Raw genomic sequence first — 12,574 nt, forward strand, 5'->3', positions numbered from 1 at the left:
CTTGAATTTCTCTTTGAGTTATTTCTCTCACTCTTTATTTATTATTTCAATGCCTACCACTTCCTGACAGCTCATTCTTTTTTCTGGAGCTTCAGAAATCCTTCTGGACTTGCCACTTGTATCTTAAGATATAAATGAAACAAGCCCAACATCAAGTTCTTTACTTTCTCCTTGTGCCTTCTCTCGCATTTTCTGTCTTAGGATATCGCCATTTATTCAACAACTCTTCCTCCCTAAACCTACTAGATAACTCATATTTAACATTGAACTCTCACTTCCACATCCAGTTGACTTTAGATTCTTTTGTTCATTGTTCTTCTAAATTAATTCAACAACTTCTGTCAATCTTCAATGCTGCTGCTTTGGTTTAGACCTTCACTCTCCCAACCTATCTTATTGTAAAAGCCTAACTAGAGGCAAAGTGCCCAAATTGTTCTCTTTCAACAGTAATGCTTTTGTTACACAGCCACTAGCAGATATGATCATTTGTCTCTTCATTTAAAATTATGATGGTTCTCTATGTTTATGAGACAAAGTGGGTCATTCATTCATTCATTCATTCAATTCATATAAGTAATTCTTACCATGAAGCTGACACTGAATAACTTATAGGTGTTCAAAGGCTAAGATTTTTGAGTAAATAATCTAATTCCAATGTAATTCTATGGATTTCTTTTCTTCTCACCAACATACCCTCCTCCCTCTCTATACTACTTCATCTTTGAAAGGTATTTTGTACCCCAGCTATTCAGATATGTTATACATTCTTCTAAGATACCACACTTTACTGTCTTGGTGAACTCCTGCTTAATGGGAGACAGTTCTCCATGGATCACTTACCTTTCTGCATTTCTTATGTGCAGAGGCACTCACTGCCTTTGTTCTGGATTATCTTTTTCAGGATGTTTCTATGGTAAGCTGTCTTGGCAGATTGAGATAATATCTTTCTCTGGAGCAAAGAGCAGTGTTTATTGTCCATTCTAAAAAATTTGGCCACCTTAAACTCAATGAAACCTACTGTGTGTGCAAGTGTTTCCTGGCCTTTGTTGGGTCACCCATGGGAATTGGGAATCAGAGAACTAGTATTAGAAAGTAGTAATACTCTGGCTATGACCACGGCTGTGAGTAATAAAGCACTTTATGTTTGATTCAGGAACCTCATCTTTTCTGCCAGTGTCTGTGAAACGTTGTAAGATAATTCATTAGTTTGCTGACAGAGTAAAACCTCAAAACTTTACAGTTTTTGACACATTAAGATCCAGCTAAAATGTTTTCTATTTGATGCAGATATCACTGATTCTTATAGGCAAACTTATTCTTGTACATCTGTGGTCTTCCAGAGCATTATTTTTTATAGTAAGTGACACATTGGGTTGTGATTATACCTTTCTAAGTCTGTCTCCTTGCTAGATTAATACCCCTTTAGAATCAGATACCAAGTCCCAATTACCTGGTAGCATTTATGGAATGCACATTAAGATATTTGTTAAACATCGATGAATCAATGAGTGTAATTTTCCTTTTCCTGACTTCCTCCCAGTCAGCCTCATCATCTTTATAATATTTGAGGTGTTGAGCAACTTATTTAAATTTTCATTTCAGAGCACCACCCTCCTATTCTCATTTTATAACTAATGGAAAAGATGACTTCTTCTATGCCCTCTAGCCCAATCAGAAATTTCCCCACCATGGAAATGTGCATATTTGAATTGCTTCCCCATTTATGATTTAAGGCCAAATTTCTCAGAACGCAGGAAATACCTTCTATTGACATTTCATATAACAGTGGCTTTAACTTACTGTATATGCCCCTGTACCTAAATGAAATCATTCTTTTAAAATGTTTGCTATTTTCATTTTAACTCTTAAGATGTTATACACTACAGCTTGACACTCACTGAATGAATGTGTTTTTGACTCTAATTTATGATCTAGTGCATCACACTATGATTAGTCTACTTTAATCAATACTGTTGATAACTCTTCTTTGAGTTTTCCACCATTTGGTCTTCTATTATTTCGGCCACATTTTCTACAGTACCAGTTATTACATAATTATCTTTTAGAGTTGGCCACAAAAAGAGTAAGAAAACCATATTTGAGAGAATGGTGGAGAGGGCAATAGAAAGAAACAAGTTTGAATATGAGATGAGATAGTACAATCCTATGCTTCATAGAAAACAAACCACCAAATCTCGGCTCGACTCAGTGAGTCCAGGTGACTCTCCAGGAAAACTTATCTTCCTACAGCAACTTGACAAATGAAGTTACTTAGGTCTCAAGGCTTCGTGGTCTCCCCACCTCGGTAAGATACCTCAACAGGGAAGAGTCAATGCAGAGTTTTTAACCTTTCCTCATTTCACTAGCCAAAGGCACTCATGTGGCCCCATCAAACTGCAAAGGCTGAGAATAGTGGTGAGCATTACTAATAAGAACAGATCTGAATTTATCTAAATTTTGAGAGAAAGGGTTCAGTCATGAAAAAGAACATCAAGTCTGAGAAGAAATGAATTTATTGGTACCTACTGCAAAAGTTCCCTAATTTTTCCAATTTATGGCAACTTCATTGTCTCAGGATTTTTTGCATGGATTCCTAGGCCAAAATAAATAAATAACTATATTTGAATTGTTAGGTCTAAACAACTTAAAACAACTTACATACTAACTACTTGGTAACTTTTTGAGAAAAAATAATATACCTAGTCGAAAGAAAAAAAATAAAATTTAGTCTTAACCACAGTTAATTACTAAAAAGATCTGTGGACCTCTTGGGCACTGCATACCTCTCAGACACTGGAATCAGATTGAACACCACTACCCTCATTTCCTGTTTTATATTGACTTTCATGCTTATTTCCTTTTTGTCCAGCAAACTACCAAAACTCAGCTTGACAAAGATATGATGTCACTGAAAGGGATGTAATATGATCTAATGTTGAAACTGTGAACTACTTTGAGCTAGCAGTTCACACAGTTGCTGACAGATTTTGAATATTGCTGTATTTCTCTTGAAAATTTAAAGTATCCCACAGCATTTCTATAAGCATGCTGCAGTATCCTGGGGTGCCTCAGTGCATAGTTTGGGAACCACGGGCCTGTTTTCCTAGATACTATATGTATAAGTCACTTATTCTCTCATAGTTTGGAAGGTAGGTGTTACCACTTTCAAGTTGGAAGAGAAAACTAAGGTTTGAAAAGGACAAGAATTCTACTCCAAACCTCCTACTTAGTAATTAGCAGAGCAGAGGCTTGAACCCAAGCCTTCTGGCTCCAAACCCCATTGCATCATGCCATGTGTCATGAGATTTGCAGGATTAAGGTTTTCACAGCTTCCTCTCCCCATGACCTTTCCTAGGTTTCAAGGAACCTTGAGATGACTATTTTTTAAAACATGTGGAAGTGCTTGAAACTCATGGAAATGATTTTAAGTCATGTCTATGTTCTTAGCTTTAAGGCACACCTGCTAGAAAATAAATTCTCTTGAGCAGAGATTAAAGGACCTTCCAATGCTCTTAAAATGGCCCCAAGGAAGATCGTTTAAGCTTTGAAATCAAGACAGTACATTTCTAATTAACTTGTAATTATTTTACTGCTAATTTTTAATGTGAAATTTAGACCACATATCTCTTTTTCTCCAGCTGTCGGGACAGTCCCTAACCTAAACCTTCTTCACCAGCTGTTGCCTAATTCAGTATGGTCCATGTTGGAATTTTTCCAACTCTGCCTGCACATAATTTCTAAGTCTCAACAGAGCCATGCAAAAATGAACCATAACTATAATCTTTCATGTTACTCATAGTTCTATTTAATTATCTGAAATACTACCTGATAAATAGTGCAATCAGAAGAATTCCAGTTGAACAGCAACTACTTCCACATCACTTTTCTGCTCTCATCTAATTTGAAAAAGGTTTTGGATTACTACCTCTAAATTATGTAAATGCCTGATCAATGATTAATTTAAGAATCTTCTGCCTTTTTTCCCTTTTTGTGTGTGGCACCTAAGTGTCAATAAATTCAGGCCTAGTCAAATGAAATTTTTTTCTTCCCTAGACTTTTTAGGCCTTTATTTTCTACTGAGCTTGTTGTGGGGATGAAGGATGGGTGGTGAGAACCGAAGAGAGGTAAATCCTTACAACAGAAAATTGTTTTCAAAGAAAACGTCTCATAGCATAGAATTAAAAGTTGTATTAAATGCCCCTGAAGCAGATTATAGTTCAGAGAAATATCTGAAGTGGAAAAACTCTTCTGCATTAAAAAAAAAATAGCCCTGTAAATACCAGGCATTTTACATTTATTATTTTGTTTGTACCTAAACAGAACAATGGGAGGTCATTATTATTACCTTCATTTTGCAGGTGAGGAAATACAACTGAGAATCTGACTGGCTCTTTTCTAGAAGTTAATTAGTGCTAATTGTGAATATTGACATTTATTAAGCTATATAACACGCATTTTCTAAAAATCCATGTTTATTTTTACTCTTTTGTTATTCGATATTAGGAATCTTAAAGGATCCCAGTGAGTTGGTAATAATATACAATATTGAAATAATGTTGACTTGGATCCCAATAGACTTATGGATCGGAGTTTGTCTTTTCCACCTGGTACGTTGGTGGTCAAGAATTAATTTCTATGTCTAGGGCTCAGTTTCTTTATTTGTGTAATAAGAGGATTGAAATATATGATCTCTGAAGTTCTTCTGAGTACCAAAATTCTATTTTTTAATAAGCACACTCATGTGCTATAGGTCATTCCCAATGATCCATGTGAATACAGTGAAATGCTGGTGGTATATATAACTCAGAACTGAAAGAAATGCCTTTGGATTAAGCTTTGGGATGTATAAATGAGGTACAGTGAATGAAACCTTTAAAGCACTATACTAGTTGTACTAGTTTTCTATTGCTGTGTAACAAATTACCACAAGTTTTGTGGCTTAGAACAATGCACCTATAATACCATATGGTTTCCTTGGGTTAGGAGTCTGAGCATTGTTTAGCTGGATCTTCTACTCAGGAGCTCACAAGGCTACAATCAAGTTGTGAGTGAGATACGTTCATTTTGGGGGCTTGATCTTCTTCCAAGCTTCTGTAGTTGGCAGAATTCTTTTCCTCGTGCATGGAGAATGGAGGTCCCCATTTTCTTGTTGGCTGTCAGCCAGGAGCAGGTGGATCTCAGCTTCTAGAGGTTGCCTGCAGTGTTTTGCTCTGTGGCTTCCTCGTAAGCCCTCTCAACACCTGGGGCTTACTTCTTCAAGTCAACAAGGAATGGTCTCTCCCTACTGTCTGCTAAGATAAAGTCTTATTTATTTGAACTAGGTTGAATAGTGTCCCCCAAAATTCATGTCTACTTGGAACCTCACAGTATGACCATATTTAGAAATAATGTCTTTGCAGATGTAATTAGTCAAGTTAAGATGAGGTCATGCTGAAATAGAGGAGGCCTTAATCAAATGACTTATATCCTGTAAGTAAATAGAGGCACACAGGGAAGATGGGCATATAACAGAACCAGAGGTTGGAGTTAGACTGCAACAAGCCGAGGAACACTAAAGATTGCTGGGAACTACCAGAGACTAGAAGAGGCAAGGAAGGATTCTACCCCTAGAGCCTTCAGAGGGGGCATGGATATACAGACACCTTGACTGCAGACTTCTAGCCTCCAGAAATATGAGAGAATAAATTTCTATTGTTTTGAACCACCACCAGATTTGTGGGATTTTGTTATGGCAGCCCCAGAGAACTAACACAATAACATATTGTATTCACGGAAATAACAATATCCTGTTACCTTTGTTATATAATGTAACCAAATCAAGGGAGTGACATCCTATCACTTTTGGCATTTTTCTTGATTGGAAGCAAGACACAGATTCCTCCCACACTGAAGGGGAAAGGATTGTAATAAGGCAGTGACTTATTGGAATCGCTTTAGGAAGTATCTGCCACATCGATGCAAGGTTATATTATTTTATTTCGTGATGGTGGGTCCTTTTATAATGTAGGAATAGAACTAAGCAGCTCTATCTAATTTTCTTTACCATTTCTAATTATTTCAAAATTATCTACAAAGATATTTTGTTTAAAGTTTCAGTATAACTGGTATATTTTTTTAAATGATGGCTCTTTAAAGTTCATCATTCTCAACATTTTCTGTGTTCTTGTCTTTTTAAAATGGATTTGTGGATACTTTGGCTACAAGTTGCTCTGAAGATGAAAGTCAGTTATTTGAAAGTATAAAAAAAGAAAAACTGAGAGATTAATTAGCTAATCTCTGCCCTTTTAAAAACATCAATACTCTGAGAATTAGTCAATTGATCAGTATTTCATTGAACACCTACCATATACTCAGCATTGTACAAGATTATCAAATACATTTTAGTTCATTTTTTAAATGATAAAATGATGTGGTCAAAGGCGAGCTGAAACTTTTCAGCTAGCAAGTCATTGCCCTCAGATTACTCTACCTAGGATTACTTAACAAAATATTAGTAGATGTCATCATATTTATTAGATTTTACAGAACCGCAGTTCAGAGTTACTAGCAAGAATCAACAAAAATTGATGACTCTATTTAACTGTAGGTATTCTACGGTTTCACATGGTTCTTGAATCCGAACTTCCACCAATACTGTGAAATGCAGCCAGATTTGTGAACTAATATTTCAGACACATCTCTCATATTTTCCTATGGATTTCTTTGTGGGCTGTCAGACAGACATATGTTTTTCTTTGGGTATTGCCATAGAACTCCCTTATGGGATAGGTTTCAACCCTTAGCCTTGGAGAAAAATAAATGTTTCCTTATATGTGAATTTGGTACCTATCATATTGCATAAATATTTCGGGTGCACAGTCCCTGTACATTTGGAATATTCTCTGGGGTTCAAACTTTTTTATTTCAGAGATAGTTTGTTTGAAAACCTATCAGTATTGTCAAAGATAGAGGCTTACATACTTCCATACATAGTGCTGTCAAAATCAGGTCCCTAAACTATTTCTGGTTCTATAAAGATCACAATCAAAATTCTCTCTTCTTGCCAAATTCCTATCTTTAACATTGCATGAATAATCCTTTAGAGTATTGGTATTTAATGTTGCCAGAAAGAAGTATTAAATATTATAATCCCATAAATATTATTTGGATAATATCAAACATGGAAAAATAAAGTGCATTTTAGTTCTCTAATCTTAGAATTGCCATGTAACATAATGAAATTACATTGTATCATATAAAGATATTCATATGATTGAGTTCCAGGCTCTGACCTGAAGTGTCCTATAGGTTCTTGATGAAACTTAGATGATCAAAGACAGCAAGCAATTTTGTAAGTTTTCTGGATTGGGTCTCAACAAGAGAGGTCACAAGCTCTGGAATCAGTAGACCTGTGTTCAAATTTGACCTTTGGCATTCTTCATCTGTAAAATGGGATAGTATGATACATCACAGGGAATTTGTGGTGATTAAATAATGAATGTAAATTGCTTAGTATGAAGCTTAACATGTAGGAAGTACTCAGTATATGTTAGCTGAAATGAATCATTAAAAATAAAATTTCAACTCAACACTTACCTCCAAGCATCTATGAAGCAAATTTAGGCTTGGAAAAATTTGAAAATAATCTTAGGATTTTCTTTGGACAAGAATATTTTGGCACCACCCATTCTGATAGGAGGGAACAAACATTCACAGGCCACCTACCACCTGCCAGACGATATGTTAGCATTTTTGCATAGATTAGCTCATCAAATTTTAAACAAACAACCCCAACCCCCCCCCATAAAAGAAAATCTGAGAAATTCTCATTTCAAAATAAGGAATTGAGCTCAACTAATAATAATTGGCAGAGCTGTGATTTAAATTCACATCTGTTCACTCCCAAATCCAAGTTCTTTCTGCTCTACCATGTTGCTTCTCAAAAAGCAAAGCCTCCTGAAACCATGAGGAAAGAAACCATGTGTGCCATGAAGAGAGAAAAATAACAATGAAAAGTGATAAAGATTTTTACTATACAGAAAACTTGAAATTTCCCACGAAAAGGCATAAATGATTTCAAATGGTGAACAAACCTAAAAACTGTTTGGGATGCTTTGAAACATAATTAGGCATGTTTCTCAACCAGACATGTTCTCAGAAATACTTGTTCAGGTCTTTCTCTTTTATTCCCACCCACACATACATGCAGTCATAGCTGTCTGGATCAGTTTGTGTCTGTTGGCAATGTTGGACTCGGTTAGATGGGATGAGAGTGGCTGGGAATGGTGGGTGGGAAATAACCTGCATTTGCATTTTGAAAAGATCACACTGGCTTCAGTGCAGAAGACAGATTAGAAAAAGCCAGATGAATGCAGGGAGATCGGTTAGGAGGCTACCATAGCAGTTCAGGTGAGAGATGGTGATTCTGACAGTAGACTAGTCAATGGATTGAGTTAGAAGTTAAATCAATAGGACTTTGTGGCAGACTGGACGTGAGTGTTGAGTGAGGAAGGTTGAAATAGAACTCTTAGTTCTGTAAGGTTCACTGAGATAGGGAAAACAGAAGTCGAATCATATTTTAGGGGAAAGATCAATACTTTGGTTTTTGTATATGCTGAATTTGAATATGCTTAGTTTGGATACATTGAATTTGAGACTTTCAAATGGAGATGTAGGATAAGAAGTTGAAAATAAAGATATAAACTCAGAGAATAGTTCTGAAGTAGAGATGTAAATATGGGGGTTGATCACAGTAATGGGATGATTAAAACTGTGAATGTGGATGTGATTTTCTCAGAAAAACGTAAATGGTGAGACAAAAAGTTATCTACTACCCAGGCTTTTAGAAGTGCGACATTTCATGGTCGGGGATGAGCCTGAAAAGGAAATATAAGAATGACCAGAGATAGAAGAGTAAAACCAAGTGGCTGTGGTAAGAAAGCATTTCAAAAAAAGAAGTGATTAACACATGTGGCATTAGATGAAAACCAAAACATGTCCATAGATTTTGTAGTGTGGAATGAATTAGTGACCTTAACAAGATCTCTTTTGGTGAAGCAATGAAGTTAGAAGCTGAATTGCAGAAGCTGAAGAGTGAGCAGAAAGTAAGAAATCGGAGTAGTATGTAGGAAAATAAAACCTCTTGAGTTTGGTTAGGTTTTAAGAACCCATGAGAAGCAGTTATACTTTTTCTCTTCTTTTTTTGTGCCTATTTAGAAAAAGGAAAATGTTACCATTTCTAGGGCAAATTCTTGTACCTCAACCAAAATAAAAAAATAAAAAAATAAATAAATAAATAAATAAATAAATAAAAATAAATAAATAAAAATTAAAATTTAAAAAAAAGGAAGAAAACCAAATTAGAGTCAAGGGGAAATCTCCATAAATATTTAAAAGGTAGCCTCATTCTTCCACCTAGAGACTAGGAGCTGAATGAAATGTGGTTATGTAGAGACCATTCATGGACAATACAGAGGAATTTTCTTATTTGAGGAAGTGTGGGGAGGGAACATGAGTTTAGTTCTGATGGTTGTGGGTCTTGTCGTTGGTTAAGATGAAAATCTAGTTTAGCTAATTTATCCTAGAAATTTTTCCCTTGACGAGCTGGAATTCTTGAAGTTCCCCAGCCAATAATTAACTTATTTTTCTTTGTATTTCTAATGGGATTTCCCTTTCTTTTGTGGGTAATGGAGACAAATGTCTAGTTTAAAGAACATGGAGGAAGTAGGGGTAAGAGGAAGAAGATCTCTTGTACAAAAAATAACATAAAACTGTTTCTGTTGCTTCTCGGCCTTTTGGCTAAGATCAAGTGTAAAACTTCTCTTTCTTAGCAAAGGGACTAAGTGATTTTGTTTAAGCTAAAAGCATGTGTGATATAATTCCTCTTGATTGGTGTTTGAGCACCAACTTGTTAGAAAGCATTCTGCAGGTGTATTATATAGTTTTCAACATCTACCTGCTTATAAGCTTTTTGAGGACATATTTTTTTAATTAAAAATTTTTATTTTATAAATTTACTTACAATAATTTTGATTTTGTTTGTTAATGCAGGTCTATGAATTTTAATACATGTATAAATTCTGTAATTACCACTGCAATCAGAACATAGAACCATTTCATTACCCCAAGAATCTCCTTCGTGCTATTTTGTACCCTTTCCCCCACCTAACCCATTGCTAACCCACTGATCTATTTTCTGTCCCTATATTTTGTTTTGAGACTGCCATATAAATGGGAATGTGTAACTTTTTGAGGCTAGCTTTTTGTTTCTTGCCTGAGAATAGTGCCTTTGACATTCATCCATATCATTGCATATCAATAGTTCACTTTTTTTTAATTTCTGAGTAATATTCCATTATATAAATGTACCATAATGTGTTTATCCATTTACCTGTTCAAGGACAACTATTATTTCCAGTTGTTAGCAATTATGACCAGAGCTGCTATTCACGTACAGGTTTTTGTGTGGACATACGTTTTCTTTCTCTAAAGTAAAGAGTCAGGAGTAGGATTACGGGGCGATATTGTAAACAATTATTTAACTTTATAAGACACTGTCAAAACAGCTATACCATTTTGTATCTTGGTTAAAACCAAAATGAGATATATACCTATTAGAATAGCTAAAATTTTAAATGCTGACAATTTGAAGTGCTGGTGAGGATGCAGAGGAACTGGAATCTCATACATTGCTGGTGGAAATGCAGAATAGTACAGTTGAGTGAAACAAGATGGAGGTCACTGTTTTTGATGACCTAATCATAGAAGTGACATTTCTTCAATTTGCTGTATTCTGTTTGTTAGAGTCAAGTTACTAAATCTAGTCCACACTCAAGGGCATAAATATCAGGGAGGAGGGATCATACCAGAGTCATTTGAGAAGGCGACCTAACATAGTAATTTAAAGAACATGAGAAGAGAGAATAATAGAGATTATTATATTTACAGAAATATTTACCATTTCTATTGCTCTTCCTTTATTTGTTATATTCCAGATTTCCTTCTGCTACAATTTCCCTTCTGTCAAAATAAAAAGTCCTTTTTCAGTTATTTCAGAGCAGATCTCTTCTTAATGTATTCTCTTACTGTTTCTTTTTTAAATAAAATTTATTTCACCTTCAGCTTTGAAGGATATTTTCACTGTGTAGAGTGTGCTGGGTAGACAGTTCTTTTCTTTCAGTTCTTTAAAAATGACAGCTTGCTTCTGGCCTCCACGTTTTCTGATGAATTTGAATTGTTATTTCCCTATAAATAGTGAGCTATTTACTCTGGTTACTTCCAAAAAAATTTTTAGTCTTAATTTTTAGCAGTTTGATTATGATGTTTCTAAACATGGGTTTCTTTGAGTTTTTCCTCTTTGGAGTTCTCTGGGCTTCTTGAATCCAAACGTTTATGTATTTCACCATATTTTGAAAGTTTTCAGCCATTATAGCTTTAGATGTTTTTGAGCACTGGACTCTTTTCTTCCTCTGGGACTCCAGTTACAAAAGTATTAGATCTTTTGGTATATTACTACAAATTTTTGAGACTCTGTTACTTATTTTTTTTCTCCAATTTGTTTTTCAGTTGGGTAAATTTCTACATATCTTCAAGTTCACTTATTCTTTTCTTTGTTATCTTCAATCTGATTTGAGTCTTTACAGCAGTTCTTTAATTTTGGTTATTGGTTTTTGCAGCTCTAAAATTTCCATTTAATTCTTACTTTAAAAGCATTTAGAAAACTTCGACTTTTTTTGCTGAGATTTTAAAAATCTTTTCTTTCATTTTAGAGTGTTCCACCTTACTTGTTGGAGAATTTTATAATAGCTAATAGAAAGTCTTTTTCAGATAATTCCAAATCTGTGTCATTTCACTGTTGATGTCTATTGATTGTCTTTTTCCATACAAGTTGATATATTACCGTTTCTTTATATGCCAAATAATTTTAGATAGTATCTTGGATATTTTGAATGTTACATTATGAGACTCTTGGTCTTGTTTACATCCTATGGAGAATGTTGATATCTTTTGTTTTAGCAGGCAATGGACCCAGTTAGTCTGTAGGTCACAAGTTCTGCCCAGTCTTCTGTGGGTTGTGGTTTTAATGTCAGTTTCATTTTCAAAGCCTTTGCCATACTATTCTGATATATGCCATGTACACACCATTCAGTGGCCAGTCTGGGATTTATCTCTCAGTTTAGTTGTCACATCTTCATTACACTGTTTAATATCTGATCCATTCACACTCAAGTTGGATAGTGAGCCCAGGAGTTCATAAATAATTTTATAGTGTTACTTTCCCAAGCCCCTTACTGTTCCCAGAACTTCTCAGTTTCCTGATGTTCCTATTATTGGTTTTCTGGCTAGAAAGTTGGAACCTCATTTAACCTGCTTTGCTGCCCTCTTCTCCTGACTGCAGTTGCGTCTGCAGCCCGTTGGTGGGAGGAGAGAGAGAGAAGAGCGATGGGGCTTTGCCCTGCCCTCTCTGGGTCTGACTCTCCTTACTGAGCTCTAAAACACATTCTCTCTAGTATTACAAAGTCTAAAAATTCTTTTGGAATGAGTTTGAAAGGGGAAGTCATTTTACTAAAAGCTTGCACCTTTCTCATTTGAATCA

At 35.2% G+C, this 12,574-nt stretch overlaps 1 non-coding gene across 1 annotated transcript; it reads left to right on the forward strand.

Annotated features, from left to right (window-relative positions):
* The first annotated feature begins 9,757 nt into the window (after positions 1-9,757).
* LOC111745243 lies at positions 9,758-9,939 on the forward strand. Its single transcript, XR_002782562.1, has one exon. It is a non-coding gene; the product is annotated as a U2 spliceosomal RNA (small nuclear RNA).
* Positions 9,940-12,574: the final 2,635 nt, after the last annotated feature.

This window comes from Pteropus vampyrus, unplaced genomic scaffold (assembly GCF_000151845.1).
Source record: "Pteropus vampyrus isolate Shadow unplaced genomic scaffold, Pvam_2.0 Scaffold149, whole genome shotgun sequence".
Taxonomy (NCBI): domain Eukaryota; kingdom Metazoa; phylum Chordata; class Mammalia; order Chiroptera; family Pteropodidae; genus Pteropus; species Pteropus vampyrus.